This window comes from Lissotriton vulgaris, chromosome 9 (assembly GCF_964263255.1).
Source record: "Lissotriton vulgaris chromosome 9, aLisVul1.2, whole genome shotgun sequence".
NCBI classification, from domain to species: Eukaryota; Metazoa; Chordata; class Amphibia; order Caudata; family Salamandridae; genus Lissotriton; species Lissotriton vulgaris.
This window is the reverse complement of record NC_141697.1, coordinates 967,524,878-967,548,970: the sequence shown is the minus strand read 5'-3', so window position 1 is coordinate 967,548,970 and position 24,093 is coordinate 967,524,878. Positions and strand designations below refer to the sequence as shown.

Below are 24,093 nucleotides of genomic sequence, written 5' to 3'. Positions count from 1 at the left end.
CTGGTTTCGGTGGGGATCCATCGGAAGATCTTTCGGAGCATGCGTAGGATGTTGAAGCATGACAAGGAGATGGCGTTGACTTGTCTGGTCATCGAGAAGGAGGAATCCAGGATGAAGCCCAGGTTGCGCGCGTGGTCCGTTGGTTTGGGTGCACTGTCCAGGGCAGGGGGCCACCTAGAGTCGTCCCAGGCGGAGGGTGATGATCCCAGGAGGAGGACTTCCGTTTTGTCTGAATTTAGTTTCAGGCGGCTGTTCTTCATCCACTCGGCTACGTCTTTCATCCCTTCGTGTAGGTTGGTTCTGGCGGTGGCGGGGTCGTTGGTGAGGGAGAGGATCAACTGGGTGTCGTCGGCGTAGGAGATGATGTTGAGGTTGTGTTGGCGTGCGATGGCTGCGAGGGGGCTCATGTAGATGTTGAAGAGGGTGGGGCTGAGAGATGATCCTTGTGGTACGCCGCAGATGACTTCGGTGGCCTCGGATCTGAACGGGGGAAGGCGGACTCTCTGGGCTCTTCCGGCGAGGAACGAGATTATCCACTCCAGTGCCTTCTCTTGGATTCCGACGTTGTTGAGGAGCTGCACTAGGGTGTGGTGACAGACAGTGTCGAACGCTGCGGAGAGGTCCAGGAGGATGAGGGCAGCTGTTTCCCCGTTGTCGAGTAAGGCTCGGATGTCGTCAGTGGCTGCGATGAGGGGGGTCTCGGTGCTGTGGTTGGCTCGGAAACCGGATTGCGAGGGATCCATTCGTCTCGAGGAAGGCGGCCAGCTGTCTGTTGACGGTCTTCTCAATGACTTTGGCAGGAAAGGGGAGGAGCGAGATGGGGCGGTAGTTCTTGAGGTCGGTGGGGTCCGCTGATGGTTTCTTCAGTAGGGCGCTGAGTTTGGCATGCTTCCAGCTCTCCGGAAGGGTGGCGGTGTTGAAGGAGCAGTTGATGATGTCCCGGAGATGTGGTGCGATGACGGAGTCGGCCTTGTTGAAGACGTGGTGGGGGCAAGGGTCGGTTGGTGATCCAGAGTGGATGGTGTTCATCGTGCGGATGGTGTCTTCTGTGCTGACCAGGGTCCAGGCGCGGAGGGTGGTGGTGGGGGGCGTCGTTTTGGTGGTAGGGTGCGTGGTCTGTGTGCTGAAGCTGTTTTGTATGTCAGTGATCTTGCTGTGGAAGAACGAGGCGAGTGCGTTGCAGAGGTCTTGCGAGGGAGTGATGTCGTTGTTTCCGGCTCTGGGGTTGGAGAGCTCTATGACGATGCTGAAGAGCTCCTTGCTGTTGTGGGCGTTGTTGTCTAGTCGTTCCTTGAATGCTGTCTTCTTGGTGGTGTGGATCAGCTGGTGGTGTTTGCGGGTGGCGTGCTTGAGGGTGGTCATGCTGTCTATGGTCGGGTCATTGCGACAGGCTTTCTCGAGGGTACAGCAGTTCCTCTTGAAGCTCTTGAGTTCGTCGGTGAACCAGGGGGCTTTCTTGCTGCTGGGGGCGGTCTTCAGTGGAGCCAGGTCATCTCCGCAGATGGTGATCCACTGTGTGAGGTTGTTGGCTGCTTGGCTGGGGTCTGTTGATCTTGCGGGGGTGGTCTGGGTCAGGGATGTGGTGAGCTGATCGGAGGTGATCTTGTTCCAGCTCCTGCGGGGACCCTGTTGTGGGTGGTGGTGGGTCGTGGTCTTTCGGAGGCTGAAGTGGACGCAGCTGTGGTCTGTCCAGTGAAGTCCAGTGGCGTGGCTGAAGGAGATGTACTTGCTGGATGAGAAGACGGGGTCAAGCGTGTGTCCGGTGTAGTGGGTGGTAGTTGCGACCAGTTGCTTGAGTCTGAGGTTGGCGAGGTTGTCCAGCAGGGTGGTGGTGTTGCTGTCATTGTTGTTCTCCAGGTGGAAGTTGAGGTCCCCTAGGAGGGTGTAGTCGGCGGAGGGGAGGGCGTGCGGGCTGATGAAGTCTGCGATGTCTTCGCTGAAGTGTGTGCGAGGTCCAGGGGGTCTGTAGATGAGGGTGCCTCTGAGGGTGGTCTTGGGGTCGGTGTGGATCTGGAAGTGCAGGTGTTCGGCGGCTGTGAGGGTGTCGTCTGTGTTGGTCGTGATGCGGATGGTGTTTCTGTGGACGATGGCGATGCCTCCTCCGGTCTGGTTGACGCGGTCCCTCCGGGTGATCTTGTAGCCGTCCGGGATGGCGATGGCGATGTCGGGCGCTGAGGAGGCGTTCATCCAGGTTTCCGCGAGGAAGGCGACGTCCCGAGATGTGGTGTCGAGCAGGTTCCAGAGTTCTATGGCGTGTCTGTGAACGGAGCGGGTGTTGAGCAGGATGCACTTCAGGTGGTTGCTGCTGGTGGTCGGCTTTGCAGGTGCCGCGTGGGTCCGGAGGCAGGTGAACTTGCAGGTTTGGCAGGTGACGGGTCCGTGGGTGCGTCTTGGTGTGGCTTGGTAGCAGCTGGGGTTCCGGCTGGCGTTGATTGCGTTGAGGGTGGCGGCGTCGTACGTTCGGCGGGTAGGCTGGAGTCTGCGGGGGCCAGGGGTCCTGGCGATGGGTGCGGTCCAGGCGCGGACGGGCGCAGATGGGTTTACCTTTGGCGCGCCTTTGGTGCACAATCGGCGCGCCCGCTGCGCGTCAATGCTGCGCGTACGTGCGGTCTCCATTTAAGGCGAAGTGGGAGGGAGGGGAAGCTGGTAGGCGGGAGCGGGGAGGGCACAGAAGAAAAGGGGGCGGGGCCGCGATGTACGGTGGCGGGAAGCGGGGAACGGGGGTCACAGGGAGCAGGGGCTACAATATAATCACAAAGGGTACAGGGGCTACAAAAACAATCACAAAGATACACGGAGCGTAAACAGGGGTAAAACAGGCAGCAAGTGGGGAGAAATCACAGGCACAACACTTCTTGGAAAAAGCGGCAACGATCAGCAGCGAGCGAGGGAGGGGGCACACAGACACAGCTGGAGGGCCGTGCGGCACGGGTTGTCCTGAGGACAGGTCAGCAGGTGTTTGCAAACATGCTCACATTTTCATATGAAAGAGCTATACGTCAATGTTTAAAGTGGTTTGTGGGAAAGGTGATAATCTGACCATGTATTATATGGGATAAAGTACCCCCTGGCATACATGAAAAGGCTAGATAACCTTATAAAGGAACTCAGACTTCGGCCTCGTTCCCACATATGGTTAGGGAACTCCTTGGGGACTTGCAATATCCTTATAAAGTACACTAGGGGGTACTTTATCCCTTACATATTTATGTTGTATGTTTATGAGCTTGGGTGCCACATCTCTGTGCATACGTGTATAAACTATACAAAATCAAGCTTTCGCTTTGCTAATTGTTGTATCTGTTTTTTTCAATAAAGAAAATAGAGCCTGTGAAGTACACGTCAAACCCCAGTCACTTGGGACAGTATTTAGCCAATAACAGTGTTTGAATTTGCAAACTCTTACCACTTAGCAAGTTAGAGTATTTAAAAAAACAATGCCAAATTTGCAGAAGGCAAAGCTGGTTAAGTTTATAAGGCAAGGTCATAAAATGTAGCTCTGTGCAAAAATGGGTGCATATTCCTTGTCATGGCTGCTGACCGCCCCCTTGCAATGGCCACTTGCTTAACTTCTTAGGCCAGTATGAATCTGTGGCAGGGTAATGGATGAAGCTGCAGCCTTTCCTGGTGCAACTCAAGACACAGCAGTCTTAAGTGACAGCCGTGAATAGTATGAGCCAACCGAATCCCCACCCTTTAAATGCGTGTCATTCGACTACATGGGGAAGAAGTTAAAAGCCTCAACGAAGTCAAGTTATTTTCTAGAGGCAAAGGTTTGAAACTTTTCTCGACATGGGGCCTAGAAAATGCCTTTGAGACACCCCTAACACCGATGCAATAGAGGCGATCTGGAGCAGTGGTCGGTGATCGGTATAATGGAATGGACACGCAGTCATTGTTGCAGCTGAACATTAGGGTCTGTAGTATCCTTGCAGCCAGTGGTAGTGTTAACTTACCTATGATTAGGGCTGATGAGCATGCTAAGGCCTGTATGTGTAGAATTGCATTCGCTGGCAGAGGAAGTCGACATCACAGAGCTGCAGAGCTGATCACTACGGCCTAAGGTCCTGATGTACAACGCCATTTAGCATTTCTTAACAAGCCAAATCCCTCGTTTGGCCATTAAAAATTCTAAATGGCCTATTGAGATGTACAAAGGTCCAAAACCAGTTGCAATTTGCAATTTCTACACTGTAGAAATCGCAGAGTTAGGAATCGCGAATAGGGATTACCTATTGCAATTACTAAAGCACATGTACAAAGCATTTCCTAATTGTGAACTGGGCATTCAGGAAATGCAAAAAAGTTGACGGTAACCATGTGCAAAATAATAAAAAATGCATTAAAAAAGCATTTTTTTATTGTGAGATGAAGCGCACGTGCACTTACATGTGAACTAGGAAATTCATGGTGCCTCGGGGGGGGGGGGGGGGGGGGGGGGTCACAAGCCCAGAGGCACCCTTGACTTTACATTTCTCAAATTGTGATTTCCTATTAGGAATTCGCAATTTATTAAAAGCAAACCATTTCCTATTTGCCTATGGGTGGGAATGCAATGCCATTTCCTATTTGCGATTTCCTATTAGCGATTCCTAATCTGTAGAAATCGCTATATGGGGAATCGCAACTTTTGTACATATCCTTCTGCATTTCTTAAATAGCGAATTGTCGGAGCCACTACATAAGCAATGCAAACGGGAACCTTAGCACATCTGGCCCTAAGAACCTAGTACAGACAACGCTGCACGTGTCAGGCTGCAACTGTACAAGCCTCATGACCAACATCCTATTGAAATCAGAGAGAGAGCCGCCTTTCAGCAGTACCACAGAACTGCCACAGTAGGGGCAATAAAACACCAGGGCCATTCAATCGGTGCCAGGTACTCCACCATCAGCAGGAAGCCAGCTGCCAGAGCTCTGTCCCTTAGATGTCTGCCTTTTAATGTACAATTATCTCGAGCTTAAGTCGGGGAGGGTCCAATCTCCAAAGCAATACAGCAGAAATGCCACCACCCACAACAGACTACTTCCGTCTGGGCCTAAATCGATAGAGAAAAGCTGAGTAGGGATGTGGTGGGGTCCCATGATTCCTCCCCTTCCCCCATTACCTGCACTGCAACATGCTCTTCAGCAGGCCATGAAACAAGCCCTTTTGTGGCCTGCATCAGCCAAGCCTGCCTCATCGGGCAATAACAGCCCCCCCCCCCCATTTCTGTTAACCTATCAGAAATCCGCTGGAACTGTACAACTCACAATCCCAGCTGCACTTCAACCTTTCATTTCTGTCAGTCTGAGGCTGAACAGAATAGGACTAATAACAGTAATAAAGCTTTATGAAGAATATCTCACTGTATGTAATCAGGCGGTAACATGCCATCGAGGGGCTGCCGCTGACATGCTCCAGCATGAGACCACATGTTTTCGACACGATATTCCTTCCCCATGCACACTGACTCATGGCACCCTTCTTGGCAACCAGCATTCAGTATCTCATCTCTCTGTACCTTCCTAATTGCTTCTCTCTTCCACCCGCACGGCCTGTCAGTCATGGTTGTCACCACATCTCTGTGTCAGCCCACACAAGTACCACTGACTGACTGCCTCCCCTTCCTCCACCTCTCACGCACAGGTAGGTCCTGCTCTCCCTCATCCACCTCTCTCTCTGACTGCCTGGCGCTGTGTACTTGCTTGCATTTTCCCTCCCATCTTATCTTTCCGCCAGCTTCCCACTGCTTGTATTTGTCCTCCATCCACCACTGTCCTTCCTCCATCTTGTCAAACTGATGTTCGCCTCTCTCCTGCCTCTCCCATTTGTCCTCCTACATCTTATCACTCTGCTAATTGCCTCTCCTCCTTTCATCTTATCAGATCTCTGTTTGCATCTCTGATTCTCTCACCATGATCTTTCCTCCATCCCAACAAGCTATTGTTTGTCTCTCTCTTTCCTCTGCCACTATACTTTCTCCATCCTATCGAACCTCTGTCTGCCTCCATCCTTCACCTACTGGTCTGAAAATACTCATGAACACTTTCATTCCTCCATCCCACTCACCGTTGACTGAGGATCCATTCCCACTGCATTATTTTATCGCCATTGATTCTCTTCCCTTCACTGTTTTTCTCACCACTTAGAAGCCCGTTACGATGTCGGCAGGACCAGCGTCCGACCAGCATCGCAGCGGAAACAGGACCGCCCGACAAGGAGTCAGCGGTCCCGCTTATGTTAATATGATGTGAGCATCTTCTCGGTGGTTAGATAGTGTCTATTTTCTATTGTGGCTCTTGCAGCGGGTTGCAACATAAGCCCCAATAGAAAAAATACACTTTTAAAACATCCATGCACCATGTGAAGGGCACCATGCGGTGCCTGACACACAGGGCATAGTTGTTTGTGTGGGCACTACAGGTGCCCCACCCCCCAAGCCTCATAGCGGAAGCCACGGGGGACAGGGGCCCTGCTAGGGGCCCCCAAAGCCACTTTCTGACAGCCTTGCCGTGTCAGAAAGGCGGACTTGGAAAGGCTGTTGGAAATGGCCATCATATTCCTGATGGCGGTGCCTGAGCAGACACCGCTGCCATTTGTGGATGATCTGTCCCACTGATTCCCTGACGGGATCTCCGATCCTGTCGGAGGCATCGATCTTTCCCACAGCCTACAGCGGGCTGACCAACCACATCATCAGGCGAAATTCGGACTGCTGCTTCTGATGTCGGACTGACTGCCACTGATAGGAAGTGCTTAATTTGAGCTGGTGCTTTTTGGTACTGAGCACCGGCACTTAATTAGTTTCCGGTGCTCAGCACCGGCACCTAATTGTCAATAAAACACTTAGGGCAGTCTGCCACAAGGTGGCACTGCTCATGTAATTTTGAGATGAGCAGTATAATAGTTGTTTAGGAAAACAATATACATTAAAAGATTGCTAATACCTGCCTCACCAGCCATTCCTTCAGCTTTGGGGATGTGGAATATTTTGAACTGTTGCATTCACATGTGAGAGAGATGGTTAGTAGTTGTTTTGGCAGCGATGACAGGGGCGATGGGTGGTGCAAGCTGCGGTGCCTCCTGGTCAGAGCCTGGCACTTAATATTTAACAAATTAAGCACTGCTGATAGGCTGTCAGTGGTGATCTGCCCAACAACGTAATGCGCCCCAAAATATCAGTTTCCTTCCCCATTGCATCCTTTCCATGTCTGTAACAACTGTGCCTCTCTACTGATTGCATTTCCATCGCCTGTCTCATGATAGCGATTTTCTGTAGTTCATAGGTCTAAGAGGCATTCCTCTGGTGTCTGGAGCATGAAACCAGGAGCACAACATTGCAAGTCTGTTAAAACTGACATAATGGGACCCAAAATATTGTTTAAAAAAAAGTGGTTGCTTAAGTGTGTACAGGTGATATGAGTTGAAGGCACCCATCAGACAAAAAACACAAAACTGCCACCGAAGTGTCCAGTCCAGGTCGGCTTTTCATGGTGGGTCCACCAGAAGAACCTCAGCACAAGCCCACAATATTTCACCATTAATCCCATGAAAAGTGGGGAAGCTCTGTGGTGATCCCTAGGATCCAAAGGGAATGAAGAAGATTGTCTCCTTCCCTCAGGGTACCCTCTGGCTAGTGTCGATGACTGTGTAAGGAAGGGGAAACCCATGGATTTTTATTATGACAGCAATGGGGGGATAGAGGTAGGGAGGGCATGGGTTGTAAGCGACAACAGTGGAAGGGCGGGCATGGTTGAGGGCAACCTGAAGGGAGATTAGGGACAAAAAGTGCTTTGACGCAGTAATAGTAATTTTTGGGGGGTATGCAAGCAACAACAGTGGGAGTGATGGAGAGTGGAGGTTGCAAGGAACAAGAGAGAGAGGAAGGGTGAGGGTTGCATACAACAAATGAGGCAGGGATGGTGGGTGGGTTGTTGTTTCAAGCAACTACTAAGGGAGAGGTGGGGTCCACGTCCTAGTTTTATGTTAAGACGGTTTGCAAGCAAAAACAGAGGGAGGGACGGCAATGGGGTTTGTAAGCAACACATGGAGGGATTTTGAAAGCAACAACTAAAGGACGGAGTGTGGGTGGGGGCCATGCAACAACAGAAAGATGGTAAGTAACAACGGAGAGAGTGGGGTGGGGACAGACAGACCGACTGCGGAGGAGGGAGAAGTACAAGAAGGAGACTGCTGAAAAAGATGAAACCAGGAAACACCAGTTAGTTGAGACGCATAAATGCTTAAACTCAAGGAAAACGTAGCACAAACAAAAATCAGAAGTCGAGGAACACGTAATGTGTCCACCATTCTCCAAGGGAGCTACAAACACATGGAGAAGACGGATGGCTAGGTCAGCTTACCAATAAGAATCAATCAAATGAGATTGACAATGTGTCACAATGAAGCCAACCAATGGAAGGCATGTGGAATCTCTAAGCCCACAGATAGAAAACAAAAGGCCTTGAAGAGACAGAGATCCCCAAAAATAAGCCCATCCTGGGACTTTAAATGAACGTATAAAAAGGAAAAATATTTTTCAGCAAGCACTCGGGCACAGTAGCGCTCCATAAGGCTCAGAGGCTTACCAAAATGTACGTAATTTCACATGCGCTCTCTAGGGTCGGTGAACACCATTGTTGTGAACTACGTTTTTGCGTCCATCCAGAGCAATGGTGAGACCAAGCCGCAGAGTGCAGGGAGAAAATTCGCCCCAATAGTCTCCCAGGCTGGAGAATCCATCTAGGCTCTATTTTAAGCTACTAGTGAGCCTGACCTTTTGTGTTGCCCTGAGAGTGTTGTACCCTGTCTGTTATGGTTCCTGAGGGGTTGCTAGACAATTTGGTACAAATTTTTTTTTAAACCATTTCTTACTGAAATGTTAATTTATGATGAGAAGCCAATAGATCAGGCTTTTTGATAATGAATGACAAATGTTATATCTGCTGGTTAAACAAGAGGTTTTGGTTATTTTCTAGCGTGTTCTTTACTGTGCACCTTCTGACAAAGCCAGTAGGCATCTCCTTTTAATGATGCACATTTTTTTTTGTTTGCTTTCTGCTCGTATAGGAAGTATTAGTGTTGTAAGAGTAATGCTTTTGGCGCACAAAAGGGCCATGGAGCAGTAAAACGTTGCGATCTTACCAAAATGTAAAGGGTTAGTTGCATGTTGTGATCTTTTTTTAGAGTATGTATTTTGAACACGTTAAAGCGTCTCTTCGGAAGGGTTCCAAATGGTATTACCACGTTACTGTCTAAATATTTGTCATTTAGTGCATAGTGTTTAGTTCTGTGTCTTACTTTCTAAAATGCATAGCACTGACTGCACAGTGATGTAATGAATGTTATTTAATGTGCTTCTTAGTTCTGTGTTTCTAGACCACATCACCTCACAGTGAGCCTTGGACTGCTAGGCTTCGCTACCGCGAGAGCTAAGTACTAAAAGGTCACTTAGATTCTAGTAGGAAAATTCATAGTATGGATGCCCTGGAAACCCTAGGCATAAGATCACCAGTGACACAGTTGTGGCCCAGTAGCTCTGACTGCCATAGGATCTCTCAGACTACATGTCTCTCTGGGAAAAGTGTAATCAAAAAGCAAAAAACAAGCACTTGTTTTTTGCTTTTTGATTACACTTTTCTTCACTGCAAATTTGTTTTCCCACACCATTACACCCACGCATAGTACTTTGGGTCGGATCCATCTTGGGCGGTCTTGGAGAATTGGAGATAAACACACACAAGTTTATCAGGCGTGTCTCCTTATCTGGACCATGACCTTACTTAATCCCAGATGATGAGGCTCCGCCATATGGGTGGGCTGATGGGATTCTTTTCCTCTTATTCATACACTTGTATGTTCTAACACTCATACACTTGCCTCTATATATTTTTCTTGCTCAGTCTTCAGGGTTCAATACAGACCGCCACCAGTCTTTATTTTTTGTGACTAGTTTAATTGGGGGTGTAGGCTGGTTTATTTGGTCTTTAAATATAGTTTCCCCTCGGACCCTCCCCATCTGTGTTGTGTTACATAGAATGTTCTAAAACAGCAAGGTCCCTGCTCGACAACGGGGAAACTGCTGCCCTCATCCTCCTGGACCTCTCAGCAGCCTTCGACACCGTATGCCACCGCACCCTGATACAGCGCCTCAGCAACACCGGAATCCAAGGAGCGGCCCTGGAGTGGATCATCTCGTTCCTCGCCGGAAGAACCCAGAGAGTACTCCTCCCCCCGTTCCGATCTGTGGCCACCGAAGTCATCTGCGGCGTTCCGCAAGGATCCTCACTCAGCCCCACCCTCTTCAACATCTACATGAGCCCTCTCGCAGCCATCGCACGCCAGCACAACCTTAACATCATCTCCTACGCCGACGACACCCAGCTGATCCTCTCCCTCACCAACGACCCCGCCACCGCCAGAGCCAGCCTCCGGGAAGGAATGAAAGACGTTGCGGAATGGATGAAGCTCAGCCGTCTGAAACTGAACTCAGACAAGAAGGAACTCCTCATCCTGGGACCATCTCCTTCTGCCTGGGACGCCTCCTGGTGGCCCCCGGCCCTAGGCACCGCACCCAAGCCAAGGACCACGCACGCAACCTGGGCTTCATCCTGGACTCCTCCCTCACGATGACCAAGCAAGTCAACGCCGTCTCGTCATCCTGCTTCAACACCCTGCGCATGCTCTGAAAGATCATCCGGTGGATCCCCACCGAAACCAGGAAGACAGTCACCCAGGCCCTCGTCACCAGCCGACTGGACTACGGGAACACCCTCTACGCTGGAACCACAGCCAAACTCCAGAAAATACTCCAGCGCATACAGAACGCTTCTGCACGACTCATCCTGGACATCCCTCATCGCAGCCACATCTCTGCTCATCTGAAAGACCTGCACTGGCTCCCCGTCAGCAAGAGGATCACGTTCAGACTCCTCACCCACGCACACAAGGCCCTCCACGACATGGGCCCGAAATACCTCAACAGCCGCCTCACATTCTACACACCCACCCGCCAGCTCCGATCCGCCAGCCTTGCCCTCGCCTCCATCCCACGAATTTGCAAATCCACCGCCTGGGGAAAATCCTTCTCCTACCTGGCGGCCAAGACATGGAATTCCCTCCCCACCCACCTATGGCTGACCCAGGACCATCTCTCCTTCAGGAAACAACTCAAGACCTGGCTGTTCGAGCAGTAGGACCCCCCTCCTCTCGGCGCCTTTAGACCCTAGCGGGTGAGTAGCGCGCCTTACAAATGTCTTGATTGATTGATTGATTGAGGTCTTCAAACCCTTCTTAAAGATGGTGAAGTCTGAGCAAGAGTGAAGACTCAGGGGAAGTTTATTTCTGTGATCGGGGGCAGTGTAAGAAAAAGATCTGCCCCTATATTATAGATTACGAATATGTGGGATCACCAGAAGTGCCTTATTTGAGGATCTTACACATCTCGGAGGCAGGTAGAGGTATAGTCGAAATGTTTCCCAGCTTTCAGGTTCTCAACCTTTACTCCCTATTATAAGCTAGGCTTCTTTCGTTCACCTGCACAAGCTCTGCCTCTTCTCCAATCCTCATCGGCAATGTATCTATCTTCACTGCCTCTCCTAACCATACGTCTTATTATGCCCAGATGTGTGTCCTGTTTACACTATGTCACAGGAACCAAGATGTACCTGGCTGATCAGCCCATAACTAGGGCGAAACCGTTCCTGGGTTGCTTTTGTTCCAGTTCAGGGAGGACCTGATGTGGCAGTTCGGGCTGAACTATTCTGATTTGAGCAAGGCCAAGACTGATTTACATATGACTGACTCCAAACTGAGGTGACATGGTGTGCAAATTAACGATGGATTGGGATGTGGCCTGGGATATGACCGTGAGTAGTTACCAGTGTCTGCGATTAATTCAAGCATTTCATCCATCACTTTTTTGTATACTGAAGTGTGTTGCGCTAAGTGGAATGGGTATGTCGAGACTTGGGTTCTGTGCACACTGTGTCATTGGAACCAAGCTGTACCTGGCTGATGAGCCCATAACTAGAGAGAAACTGGTCCTGGGAAGCTTGAGTTCTGGATCAGGGAGGACCTGGCTTAAAAGATTGTGCTAAAGTGGGATGAGGCCTGATTAATTACCAGTGGCTGAGATTAATTAAAGCATTCCACCCATCACTTTTTTGTCTACTTTAATCGGTCCTAATGTAAGCAAGGAAAAGGCCCCCCTTTACCATATAATAAACAAAACTGTAAATGGGATGCAGTGGATCTCAATGACCCCTAGGCCCCGGTGCTACAGAACCGGCTGCACTATTGATAGTTACGCCCTTACAGCTAGCTCGCATTGCCCATCCACACCCCTGGGTGCCTCCTCTACTGTTTAGGCGCTTGCTGCACTGTTTCGAAGGTGGGGTCAATTTCGCCAATCACGTGCCCAACCCCTCCCACTCCAGATAGAAGCTATGATGAAATCTGATTACACATCAACTCGAAGGACAGGCGCGGATGAGCCGTGCTTCTGATGTCATAACCATACCTCCAGCCTCGGATTACCAGGGGATGACAGGTGATCTGAGATTACAGGAGTAAAGTGAGCCAGGTGTTTGTCAAGTTCCTGGGCCCGCTGGGAGGGCATCGAGGTCATCATACATTGTTCTTGTCTTTCTTCTACTTCGAATGAGGATTCAGGCGGCGTCCTGTGGCAGCAGCAGACAAGCTAAAGTGCACAACAAGGGACCACCGGATGTTCTTATAGATTTGTTAAACCACCTTTGCCACCTTTAGCATTTAAATGTGCAGTAGGGCACAGAGGCAGACAGGCTGCAGCTAAACCTTCACCATATGAAATATGGAGAGGAAAGAAGGGTCCGGACAGGGAATAACTGTTTGTTACAGGTGTGTCATTTCGTGTTTTTGTGTGCAGGTGCTTTCGAGTGAAGGTCACCGGCAGTTGTTTTGGGAGTATGGCAATTATTTTTCAGAATCATAAGATTTCTGCGAAAAGGTTTTTTTAGTGTTCAGAAGAATGGCGCACAACTTGTTACTGTATGGTCATAGTCAAGAGATTTAAGAAAGGAAATATTTTGGTTGGTGCCTCTTGGCTAGAGGAAAACCTTAACCTCTGTAATATAGGGAGGACAGAAACCTCCTTATTCTAGGAATTTAGGCAAAAGTCCAGAGAACACAACAATATAAATAGACTGGTTTGTCTAATTGTAATGATCGTAGGGATAGACCGGACCAAGTGTATAGTTTTCAAGGGTTTTTATTCACCACAGTGTTCCCGACTTGGGAATCACTGCGCACATAAATCAAGCCGACACGCGTTTCGTCACAACATATGGCTGCGATTCTTCAGGCCGGATATCAATGATCAGGAGCGTTGTCGTTGGGCCGGTGATAATTCCAACCCGGTCCTAATCGGGTGGTAATGGAGTTTGGGAAGGGCGGCACCAATCGGAAATGCCGGTGCCGGTCCCTGAGTTTACCGAAACCGATTGAGGTCGACGCAATAACTCCGACCTTACCACGGCCATTGTGCCTCCGTAACTTGTATATACAACAAGTTCGGTAAACTCAGGGACCGGCACTGGCATTTCCGATTGGTGCCGCCCTTCCCAAACTCCATTACCACCCGATTAGGAGCGGGTTGGAATTATCACCGGCCCGTCGACAACGCTCCTGATCATTGATATCAGCCCTGAAGAATCACAGCCATATGTTGTGACGAAACACGTGTCGGCTTGATTTATGTGAGCAGTGATTCCCAAGTCGGGAACACTGTGGTGAATAAAAACCCTTGAAAACTATACACTTGGTCCGGTCTATCCCTACGATCATTACGATTAGACAAACCAGTCTATTTATATTGTTGTGTGCTCTGGACTTTTGCCTATTTTTCAGAATCATGATTTGCCACAAAATAAAAGACGGAAATGGGGAGAAGGGAAAACGTAGAAAGTAAAAAAAAAATTGGAAAAACATTGGCAATAGAGATGAAAAAGAACGCTCAAGAGTTTGATAAAAGAAGACGAAGAGTAGGGTGGTTGAAAAAAGATGAGTAATATGGAATTAGGGCTACACCCTCCTGTTATGCGGTGACCCTGATGATCAGCACTGCTGGCGGGTGGTGGGCTCCTGAGAAAAACTCAGACAGTAAGTAGTGCAAAAAAAAGAAAATATCTCTTACCTGCCGCCCGTCCGACGCCTCTCCTCCCTCCTCTTCTGTCAACGGAAAACACCCAGGCTCCCAGACTCCCCTAGCCAATCACAACACTGCTGTCACCGGCTTGACAGCAGCGTTGTGATTGGTTTGAGCGGCCTGATTCAGCACTCAGACAGGGAGTGAGAGCCTGTACATGTTCCCCACCAGGGCTGTGCAATAGAGCAGGGTGGAGAACATGCTATGTGCGCATGACTGTTTGGCCGGCCCATTTGCCAGCCAAACTGTCATGCGCACTTACGTGCACCAACCACTCCTTCCCCTCCTGGCTGTGACGACAGCCAAGCCCCACCCAATAACAAAACTAGCTTCAGCACAGAAAAATAAAATGATAAAAACATCATGTGATTACCATTTTGTTTTTCTTTTTTTTTGCACTGCTAAAAAGCAGTGAGGCAACGCTCCTCCACTTTAGCGGGGGAGCCACCACTGTGCATGAGTGCAATTGCTAGATAAATATATGGCTTTGGTTTAGCCTCTTGTGGCCATTAGCTTCTTTGACTCAAGAATGTTCAGCTATAGAGCTGGGACATTGTCAATCACAACTAGGATCAGTCCACACGAGTATTTTCGTGTCACCGTCGTTCTATTGGTTGTTTTGTTATATCCCTCCGCTGGAAGGCATGGGGGCCTTTTTTCATCTGAAAAGTGGTCTCTATTCTTACACATTTATTTATTTTGCCCATCTATTGTATACACAGTTATCTTTGTTTTAATTATTTGGCACTGTCGAAGCCATTTTTACTTGCTTTAGTTAGCACTCGAGTGCCGGAGACAAGCCTGTTAGCTCGGCTAAAACTTGTTTTTTTGTTGTTAAAAACTCTATTGTTGTCACCTAATTATGTTGTCGTTGGTAGGTCATTCTGAGTCAATGTAGTCTGCTATAATATTGTATTTTGACGGTCGTGCGTCTACTTGAACAGTAAATGAGTCATTCAATGACATCCTGGCTTTTAAAAGAAATAATCAAGACTTAGAGATAATTGCAAGACTTCCCCAAAAAAATCACGTGGCTTAGGTGGCAGGATAGAGAGAGAAGAGATACCAGGAAGGCCTTGGGAATCGTGGAGTGACTGAGGAAAAGGGTTGTCAGGCAAAAAGGAACCAGAGAAGCAGTGCTTAATTTGTAAGGAATTAAGGGGCAGATTTACAATAACTGGCGCATCCCTGCATATCAGCAGGGATGCGCCAGTTATTGTGCGTCACGGCTCCGCCACCATGGGCGCACCATCGGGCATAAATGGACAGATGCGTGACGCATCTGCTGCCGTAAAGGCGGCGCATTGCTGGAGTTGCATCGCAAGCGCCATGCAGCTCCACAAGGCTTGGAGGTGCCCTATCCTGTTAATGCTGCGTCAATCCTTACGCCTGCTTCAAGCAGGCGCAGGGTTTTGACGCCGCATGGGCTTAAAAGTGGCTGAGTGAAATCTTGCAGATTTCACTCAACCACTTTTAGGAGGTGTACCTGCGCCGGAACCCCCCCCCCCCCCCCTCCCCCACTGCTCAGGAATGCCTACATGTGGCGCAGGGCTTTACAATGTGATGCATCTCCCAGATGCGTCACGTTGTAAGTACCCCACACCTTGGTGCAGGATTTGCGCAGCCGCTGCATCAGAAAAGTGACGCAACTGCGGCGTGAAGAGACGCAAGGGGCTTGTAAATCTGCCCCTCAGTGGCAGGCCCTTCTCGGAAGGCCACTGCACCACGCACTCTGCCAGAGCTGCTAATGACTGTAACAACATAGCACCTAACCATCCTGCTCTTACAAGTGTGACAAATCAGGCTATTAAAGGCCACACAAGCCCTAATATTGGCGTGAGACACTGGTATTCATTTTCATTCGATTTGAGTTAGTAGACACGTTGTTGTACACATCTTAAAATGTAACAGACAGCGCCACAATGTGGTGGGGCTGTCACTAGAGAACTGGTGCTGAGAATTAAGTGCTGATAAAGAGACCAACATAACAAAAGACTGGGGTGGACAGCTTCTTTCCAGTCACAGGATTGGTACCAATGTGAATGGGAACTATTAATTAGTTGTACCCGAACATATGAAATCGTGTTCTGTGAGCGTAGCCTCACCTGTACAATAGCAGGGGGCTGAGTATGTGCTGGGAACACACGAGTGGCTCAAATCTGGATAATTCTTGAGATGCTTCACGTTTTTATTAAATTATGTATGGTAACTCCATGTATTATATACGTAGTACGTATGGCTAACAATAGAGGAGCGACGCGCCATTGCCTAGAAGTTTGAGAATTACATAATACTAAAGCGCACGTTCACCCGTTGGCATCTTGGCGCTGAATAACATATGTTTATTGTTACCCAACTCAATGGTACTCGTTTTATCAAGCTCAGATGGATGAAAGGCTGAGTGGACCCACTGAGATTTGAGCTTGTGACCATGAGGTCAAACACAGGCACCTGCAGTTAACGTATTAGTCCACTAAACCACCAGACCCAACTATTTTGGTTCAACGCCAATCACCATCATCATCACAACATCAAGGAACCCAACCAGGCAATGAGGCACTAAGGTAAAAATGATGCAACAAAAATACTAATTCAAACAGGCGCCTTTTTAATGAAGTCAAATTAGGGAGTAGGATCTGAAACCGACAATACTTGCAGTATAAATCGATGCCCTCTGGCTTTTTGGATGTGAAATGAATGCACTGAAATCGCAATTGATAAAGCGCAAACCCAATAGCTGCAAATGTCTGTGAACAACAAGTAATAGAAAACATACTAAAATCTCCACCCACGACTAAACCCTCGCTTCCTCTCTAAGTGGACAGCTGGCCTGAGAGTCATTGCTCCTACAAGCAAAAAGTCAGAAGAGAACACAAGGAGAACCAAGTAGTTTCTTCATCAGACCATGGATGTGGTGGGCATCCACTGAAAAAGAAAACAAAAACAGAGATAAACTCCGGGCGGACTGGCCATTTATTCCACCGGGCATTTCCCCGCAGGCTGGATCTATTGGCGGCCGGGTTTTGAAAACCCTGGACGCTGCTCGAGCCTCTGTCACTTTATCTATCTCCCCGTGATTAATTACAGGATGCAGGGGAGAGAGAGGGAAAGAGAGAGATAGATATAGCGAGAGCAGCAGAAAAGAGGAAGAGAAGGAGATCGACAGTGAAGGAATAAATGGAAAGAGCTAGAGACAAAGAGGAGATCAAGGCTGATTGTTAAATCTTTTGCCGGGGCTGCATCTGGTTCTCAGTCCTACCTTGTCTAAACTCCCCAACCAGGTACCACAGATTTCTACATGCTCATAAGAAGCGCACAATTTTATGCAAATAATTTTGAGACAGTAATCATGAGCAGGGCCACTGGAATTATGTGGCAAGGGGGACCGTATGGTGCACAGACATAATATTGAGTCCAAAATATCGTTTGGACATAATATCGAGTAAATAATATAGACTGGACAAAATATCGACTGGACAGAATATCGACTACAAAAATATTGTTTTTAAGGTAAGTGAAGTAATATCGACTGTATAAAATATAGATAGCAAAAATATCGATTTTTTTATAATATATAATATTTTATAGTGTATTTTTATGTAATAATATGTGTGAAAAGTGTGTATTTATGTTATAAATAATTTTATTAAATGATTTTAGTTTTTATAATTATTGCGTAATGTTATTCTGTAGCGGGTTGTGGGTTTATAGGGGAATAGGGTGGGAAGTAATTTAATTATAATTATTTAAATATGTAAATTTATTAATTGATATTAATTTGTAAATAATTGTTAATTAATTTATATGTGTCAAATAATTTAATAGTAATTGCAAAATAATTATTAATAATTGATTAATTGGTAAATATGTACATTTTACTAATTTAATGCAGTAGCGGGTTGTGGGATTATAGGGGAATAGGGTGGGAAGTAATTTAATTAAAAATAATTAAATATGTAAATATATTTATTGATAGTAATTAGTATTTAATTGTTAATTAATTTATATGTGTTAATTAATTTATTAATAATTGTTAATTATTTTATATTAATTGATTAATTGGTTATTATGTGATTTTTACTAATTTAATTTCTGTAGCGGGTTGTGAGTTTATAGGGGCATAGGGTGGAAAGTAATATATTAATAATTAATTAAATAATAAAATAAAATACACGTTATTTATTTGGAAATAATAGTGAAATAATTTTTAATTATTAAAAAATTAATTGTTTATGTTTAATTAATTTGTATTAATAGGTGAATAATTAAAAGAATTATTGTTAATTAATAAATGTCAATTATTATTTATTCTATTACATAAAATTTTTATTTGATTTTTAATAATTATTATTAGATATTTCTTGTTAGATTTTTGATTTATATATGAAAGATTTACTTTCCCTAATGTTGTATTCTCTGGAGTGTGAATTGTAATTTTAACCCCTACGCTATCCAACGCTTTCCCTACTGTTGCACCCACTGGAGTGGGAATAGTAATTTTAACCCCTACGCTATCCAACGCTTTCCCTAATGTTGCACCCACTGGAGTGGGAATAGTAATTTTAACCCCTACGCTATCCAACACTTTCCCTACTGTTGCACTCTTTGGAGTGGGAATAGTAATTTTAACCCCTACGCTATCCAACGCTTTCCCTACTGTTGCACCCACTGGAGTGGGAATAGTAATTTTAACCCCTACGCTATCCAACGCTTTCCCTACTTTTGCACCCACTGGAGTGGGAATAGTAATTTTAACCCCTACGCTATCCAACGCTTTCCCTACTGTTGCACCCACTGGAGTGGGAATAGTAATTGTAACCCCTACGCTATCCAACGCTTTCCCTACTGTTGCACTCTTTGGAGTGGGAATAGTAATTTTAACCCCTACGCTATCCAACGCTTTCCCTACTGTTGCACCCACTAGAGTGGGAATAGTAATTTTAACCCCTACGCTATCCAACGCTTTCCCTACTTTTGCACCCACTGGAGTGGGAATAGTAATTTTAACCCCTACGCTATCCAACGCTTTCCCTACTGTAGCACCCACTGGAGTGGGAATAGTAATTTTAACCCCTACGCTATCCAACCCTTTCCCTACTGTTGCACCCACTGGAGTGGGAATAGTAATTTTTACCCCTACGCTATCCAGCGCTTTCCCTACTGTTGCACCCACTGGAGTGGGAATAGTAAATTTTACCCGTACGCTATCCAACGCTTTCCCTACTGTTGCACCCACTGGAGTGGGAATAGTAAATTTTACCCCTACGCTATCCAATGCTTTAGCTATTGTAGAATTCACTACAGTTGTTACAATAATTGTTAACTATTTTGCTATGCTACGGTAAAATTATTATATATGTTTATTTAATATAAAAAAATTATATAAATATGTATGTATTTTTTTTTTAGATTTATTTTTATTTTAAAATAAATAATTATTAATATAACATTATTTTAATAATTTAAAGTAAGTTTAGACTAAACATATTTATTACTACATTAGTATTAACTTAATTTCAAGACATTTAAAAAAAACGATATTTTTTACAGTCTATATTTTAGTAACTCGATATTTTAGAGCGATATTTTTGTACTTACATGTTTAAAGATAGCCAGTCGATATTTTGTCCATCGATATTTTGTCAACGATATTTTGTCAACTCGATATTTGTGAGGTCGATATTATTTCAGTGATCCGACCAAATTATGCAGCCGTTTTTACTAAATCATGCAGCAAGAAAATGCAAAATATGCAGCACAATGCAGCACATTTTGCGATAGTATTGATTCATTATTTTGTCATTTTTACACGTTGCCAGCATCTGGACATATGTTTCACCTTATGAATACTAGTTTCACACCCAAATACAGCAATATGCCAACGACCCCGCCGCCGCCAGAGCCAACCTGCACGAAGGGATGAAAGAGGTAGCCGAGTGGATGTCAACCAGCCGCCTGAAACTGAACTCGGACAAGACGGAGGTCCTCATCCTGGGCTCCTCACCCTCCGCCTGGGACGACTCCTGGTGGCCTCCCGCCCTGGGCACCGCACCCAAACCGACAGACCATGCACGAAACCTGGGCTTCATCCTGGACTCCTCCCTCTCCATGACCAGGCAAGTCAACAACGTCTCCTCGGCGTGCTTCAACATCCTACGCATGCTACGGAAGATCTTCTGGTGGATCCCCACCGAGACCAGGAAGACCGTCACCCAGGCCCTCGTCACCAGCCGACTGGACTACGGCAACGCCCTCTACGCCGGTACCACCGCCAAGCTCCAGAAGAGACTCCAGCGGATCCAGAACGCCTCAGCCAGACTCATCCTCGACATCCCACGAACCAGCCACATCTCCGGACATCTGAGAGACCTCCACTGGCTCCCCGTCAACAAAAGAATCACCTTCCGCCTCCTCACCCACGCACACAAGGCCCTACACGACCAAGGCCCAAGCTACCTCAACAGACGAGTCAACTTCTACGCTCCCAAACGCCACCTCCGATCAGCCAACCACGCCCTCGCCACCGTCCCCCGCATCCGAAGAGCGACTACAGGAGGAAGGTCCTTCTCCTACCTGGCCGCCAAGACCTGGAACTCCCTCCCGACCGACCTGCGCCTGACCCAAGACCACCTCTCCTTCAGGAAGAAGCTGAAGACCTGGCTGTTCGAGCAGTAGCGGCCCCCCCCCCCCAGCGCCTTGAGACCCTACGGGTATGTAGCGCGCTTTATAAGTGTCACTGATAGACTGATTGAAAGGTGAACAGTCAACCTTTGTGAAGTGCCTTCCGCTGCACAGCAACACGTCACAACATTTTTAGTAACTTTTGATCCGGTTACGCTAGAAGCAACATACTTTCGTAAAAATCTGAAAATTATGCAGCAGATAATGAATATTGATGCAAATGCAGCAAACCTATAATAAAGCGAAAAGTGCAGCGGCCGCACACTTGCACAATTCCAATGGTCCCCACCATGTGTTAGAGCTTAACACGTGAAGCTGTGCAATATCAGCATTCTAGAAACATTCCTGATCAAGCCATCTGAGGAGGTATTTTCATTCTAAGGTTTGTATTAAATACATGAAAAACAGTAACTTGTATCCTGGTAATGCGCGGTTCGTTATTTTATAGCTGTCACAATTCTATTTTAGGATTTAGGATTTAGTCACTAATCCATGTTGAGGAGGTTAATCTTTGCTATAGACATAGTGAATTTCAGGGTCTGTTTGTTCTCATAATATCAGCAATTACTCATAGAGTTCAAGGACTATTGGTGGTGGTTGTCAACTAAGGCATTGCTTGGCTCTGCTGATGCCAAAAAAGCTTTTGAGCATGATCAGGGCCACTGGAATTATGTGGCAGTGGAGCATCAAATTATGTGGCAAGGCTGACACATTTTATGCAGCAAGAAAAGGCAAATATGACATAATGTGACACATTTTTGATAGTATTACTTCATTATTTTGTAATTTTACCACATGGTAAAACTGCCTGGGCAAAGACTGCACCTCATCAGTACCAGTTTAACAACCAACTTCAGAAATAAGCAACTGAAAGATGACCAGTTAACCTTTGTGAAGGGCCTTCCACTGTGCATGAAACCATGGCAGCACGTTTTTATTAACTTTTGATCCTTTGAGCAAGAAGTCAATTTGTTTTTGTTAAGCTCTGCAGTGTATGTAGCACGTAATGGATTATGGGGCAAATAGAGATGCAGCATATCTATAATAATGCAAAAAAGCTGCAGTTGCAGAAAAGCATATTTCCAGTGGCCCAGAGTATGATGTACTAGGTCAGTAATGCAGAGTTCTCAAGCTGCTTGTTTTTCATAATGCTGGATATGGGGTTGAGACATATAAAATAAACTATATCAAAAGTCTCTTTACTGTGGCGGTGTCATTCAAGGATCAGGAGTGTATTACTTGTGATTTATTATCTTTCTTGGTTTTTTTTAGTCTTTCTTGGATTTTATCATTTCTCTTGGTGTTTACTGTCTCTCCCCGGTTCTACCATTTTGGTGAAGGCTTCATGGTTTATGAGTATCTGCAACAATGCCAAGTCCCATTAAAGTCCTCTGGATTCATACGTATGGTGAGCGATGGTAAATCTCAGTTGCTCTATTGATGGACATGCTGGTTTATGTGGTCAGGTGTACAGAAGATGATAACTGTCTCTGTTCTGTCCAGTGGTGGCTGCTGCCTACCTAGAATGGTTGGGCAGCCAGGGGGGCAATGGGGGGGAATAAAATAAGAAGACAAAAAACATACCTGCCACTCCGCTCCCGCTGATGCTGCTGGCCGCCCTGTTGCTCCTGTCGTCCGACCCAGAAGTGGATGGGCCTCAAAGAAAAAGGCTCCCCACCCAATCCATACTCTGCTCTCATGATATGAGAGCAGTGCCAACATTGGTCTGAGCGGCCTTGTTTGCTGCTCAGAGAGTGCCTGGCTGCCTGTGGCTTTTCTCCAACTAGACTGTGCAACACAGCTGGGTTGGAGAAACATAATTGTGTATGTCTGTTTGGCCAGCATAAGACGGCCAACCAAACTGACATGCACACTTAGAAGTGCACAATACTCCTCTTCCCTGCCAGGCCTGGCCCAGTTGCTTGGACTACGTCTCCATCTTGGCTCAGACAGCGAGAAATAAAATGACAATAACATTGTGTTATCATCATTTTATTTGTCATCTGCCGGCTCTAGGCAGTGGGCGGGACACTCCTCCATTACGGCAGAGCCGCCCCTGGTTCTGTCACTGCTGATACAGAATGTAAGCGTGATTGCATTTCCCACTGGTGAGACCATGAAATATTTTGGGTTCTGGAAATTTCCTAGAAGCTACCAAGGTTTATGAAGGCAGGTAGTACTGATGAATATCAAATGGCTTACTTTGCATTTGAGACCAATCCCTTAAATGTCATACTTATGTGTAGCCACAGTGACTACCACAGTCGCTAACATCTGCTCAGCCATCGAGGCGAGTGTGTCCATGTTGCTTATAATGTGTCTAGCTTCCTCAGGTAAGGACTTCAAAGTTCACATGGAGCTGTGGTAAGTCTTGCCCCGAAGGCCTTCTTAGCTGTATTTTGTTTTCTGATTTTGTCAGAACCTTTCATGCCTTTGCTTGCTCCTTGGCTCCTGGTGGGGCTTGAATCATTACTGGATGCTTCAAGAAATGCCCTTTGCATGCCTTCTGCTATGTTTCCTTTTCTCATGTGGTTTTTAATGATCTTAATGAACTATTAACGAGCTGACAATTATTTATGCAAATGGCAGGCGAAGGGGAATGCTGCTGTGCCTGCAGTTCTCGCACATTTCCTGGAAAACACTTCAATAGTGCCTTGCTGTGACACTCTTAGCATATGACGTGGAACAGAAAAGTATAAACCACAGACCAGGTCCATTAAACATTTTTTTTTAATTCGACTATTGTCCATCATTGTGTTTGAGAGATGGAATGCAAAGAATCAGATGCCCAATCTAGGTGGAAGGCAGGGTCAAGACTGATTTGCATATGCCTGGGTTTAAATTGGAATGGCATGGGGAGCAAAAAAAATGATGGATTTAGAACCAGATTCTGTACTGGGGTGACAGTTTGACATTGTTCAGCATTCTGTCCATCAATTGTTCTTTTTGTATTTGCCGCACAATCTAGGTAGCCATTAACCCAAGAGATAAAGAGCTAAAGTTAAAACTCTAACCTCCGTACCAGTAGTTTGATTCCCAGTCCTACTTGCAACCACTTGTGCATCACTAATTGTGTCCAGTCTTAGCAGTGTTGTATCTTTATCTGTGCGGCATTGCGTTAAGCCATCTTTTTATGGAGGTGCCCAGCACTTTATCCAAGTGCCAAACTTGGAGCCATCAATACATGTGTTAAATGTTGTCAGCGATGCATTTCTGTATCAATTACCTCTCATTCCGTTACATA

General features: G+C 46.6%; 1 protein-coding gene across 1 annotated transcript in view; it reads right to left on the bottom strand.

Moving 5' to 3' along the window:
- The window catches only part of DOCK3 (dedicator of cytokinesis 3), a 1,414,611-nt gene that overhangs the window by 961,755 nt on the left and 428,763 nt on the right, over positions 1-24,093 (bottom strand). The gene's annotated exons all lie outside the window — the stretch shown is intronic.